This window comes from Chiloscyllium punctatum, unplaced genomic scaffold, assembly GCF_047496795.1.
Source record: "Chiloscyllium punctatum isolate Juve2018m unplaced genomic scaffold, sChiPun1.3 scaffold_1403, whole genome shotgun sequence".
In the NCBI taxonomy this organism is placed as follows: domain Eukaryota; kingdom Metazoa; phylum Chordata; class Chondrichthyes; order Orectolobiformes; family Hemiscylliidae; genus Chiloscyllium; species Chiloscyllium punctatum.
The window spans coordinates 15001-17500 of record NW_027311137.1 but is presented as its reverse complement, the minus strand read 5'-3'; the positions used below and the strand labels follow the sequence as shown (position 1 = coordinate 17500).

The following is a 2500-nucleotide window of genomic DNA, read 5'->3' as shown; positions in this document are numbered from 1 at the left end:
AAAAGTAACAAATAAGAAAGGATCGTCGGCTTGGGGGTACGCCCGTTTCCGTTTCAACTTGTCTCGCGAGGGTGGTTTCGGGGCCAGCAGGAGAGCTCGTCGGGGTAGCAGGCCCTGCAGCCGTGGTCACCGCCAAACCCCCACAACTCGAGCAAGTGAAAAAAAAAGTAACAAATAAGAAAGGATCGTCGGCTTGGGGGTACGCCCGTTTCCGTTTCAACTTGTCTCGCGAGGGTGGTTTCGGGGCCAGCAGGAGAGCTCGTCGGGGTAGCAGGCCCTGCAGCCGTGGTCACCGCCAAACCCCCACAACTCGAGCAAGTGAAAAAAAAAGTAACAAATAAGAAAGGATCTCTGTCGGCTTGGGGGTACGCCCGTTTCCGTTTCAACTTGTCTCGCGAGGGTGGTTTCGGGGCCAGCAGGAGAGCTCGTCGGGGTAGCAGGCCCTGCAGCCGTGGTCACCGCCAAACCCCCCACAACTGTTGGGCGCCTACCTGCGCGGGGCAGGAGGACACTTTCCGATTTCAAATCTCCGTTTGCCGAGTCCACCCCGAACGCACGCGGGCGGGCGGGTTCGCATCACCCTTCGTCACAAGGGGCGAAGCCCGTTCCACCGTCTCGTCAGTAGTGCCGACCGGTCTGTGATCGACGAGGGGAGCCACACCAGGTCCGGCCCTGCTGCTTGGCGGCACCGCGTCGTCGGGAGCTCGCGACAGACGGAGGGTTTCGGTGTACTCTCCAGCCACGGGAAACGAAGCCGGTGATGCAGGCGCCGGTCTTTCGCTCCCAAATCGGCTGGGTTTACATCGTTGCTATCTAGTCACGCTCCCTTCAAACCCGACGGGGTACCTATTCCCCTCACCCGTCTGTGCGTATACAGCCTCTTTGCACTTGCGGGATGGGGGTGGTGGTTTAAAGACTCTCGAGTTGCCGCCCGTCGGTCTCCGAGCTCCGTGCAGTAGTGATCCCCAGCGAACTGCCAGCAGGGCGAACGAGCGATCCCGCTCTCGGTCGGGGCGCCTGGCGTCGATCGGTGGTCGGTGGCTTGCGGGCAAGCTGCGCTGTGAGTGTGGGAACGAGTATGACGAGCCGTTGCCGCGACTCCCAGTCCACCTCGGCGGTGGCTGGGCCGGGCGGGCGTCTGCTCGGGCGAGTGCCGCCCCCGCCTCCTCGCAGGAAGTCCGCTCGCCGACACGCCGCCACGTGCACGCGTCAGTGACGCTGCCGAACCGATGGCCGGTGCCCGTTCCCGCCTCTGCTTTTCCTAGGGCAAAGCTGCTGCACGCCTCGTGATACTAGGCGGGCGACATGGTGGCGGTGATCCTGCCTCCGTCGCTGCGGTGCGTTGGGGCACGCATCGCCTCTTGGGCGCCCTGTCCTCCTCCCCCCAATAGACGTATGTTTCTGCGGGCCGCACCAGGATGGTGCTCCCCATCGCTTCACGCCACCCTGCTCCGCCCGCACGCCGGCGTGCAGGTGGCTGTAGCTCAAGGTGGGGAGCGTATGTGCGGTCCGGGTCGCTTTCCTCTGGCGAGGGAGAGACCTAAAACAAACTCAGACAACTCTTGACGGTGGATCACTCGGCTCGTGCGTCGATGACGAACGCAGCTAGCTGCGAGAATTAATGTGAATTGCAGGACACATTGATCATCGACACTTTGAACGCACTTTGCGGCCCCGGGTTCTTCCCGGGGCCACGCCTGTCTGAGGGTCGTTTGGCAATCAATCGCACTCGCCTTGGCTGGCGAGAGCGCGGCTGGGGTGTCGCAGAGGACCCGTCCTCTTTGTCCCCCTAAGTTCAGACTCCGGAGCCCTCCGGCGTCGGAGCGCTTGGCCTTTCCCCCCCACCCTGCACATTCCGTTCGTCAGGCTCGACGCCATCCCCCCGCCGGGGAGCGCGGCCTGGCGTCCGTCTGTGTCGTGGCAGTGGGGCCAGCACGGCTGTCACCGGTCCCAGAATGGCTGTCGGTGGTTCACACTGTGTGTGTGTGCCAACCCTCCTGGTCTCTGGGACACGGAGCTGCCACGAAGTGTTGAGCCTCCAGTGGGGGGTCTGCCTAAGCTCTGCACGTCCGCATTGGGTCCGTCTCTCGGTTGGCTGGCAGTGGAAAGAGTGAAGGGAGCCGCGGAGGTCCGGTGCTGGTGCGCCGCCGGCCTGACCGTGGAGCTCGCCGGTTTGACACGCTGACCCGACTCGATGGTTGATCGATTGAGAGTGCTGGGAGCTGCAGGCCGCCCGCTGCTGCAGCCGCCCGTCTCGTGGTTCGTCCTCGGCCTTAAGTGGCCGGCGGGGCGTCTGATCCTGTCTCCCCTGCTGGCGCCGAGTGCCTGGCCGAGGGAGGAGGTTTTCGTCGAACGCTGTGACTTGGACGGTCGCACGCGCGTGGATCGCTGGCTCTTGGCTCTCCCGTTCAGTCCGCGTTTTCCGCTCCGTCCTGCCACGGTCTCGGAGGTACGGAGGGGTTGGCGGGCGTGGTGTGTGCTCCGTCACCGTGCAGGCACA

The 2500-nt window shown here is 64.0% G+C and overlaps 1 non-coding gene across 1 annotated transcript; it reads left to right on the top strand.

The window, feature by feature from the left end:
* Positions 1-1557: 1557 nt before the first annotated feature.
* LOC140475100 (5.8S ribosomal RNA) lies at positions 1558-1711 on the top strand. Its single transcript, XR_011959682.1, has one exon. It is a non-coding gene; the product is annotated as a 5.8S ribosomal RNA (ribosomal RNA).
* The last annotated feature ends 789 nt before the right edge of the window (positions 1712-2500 follow it).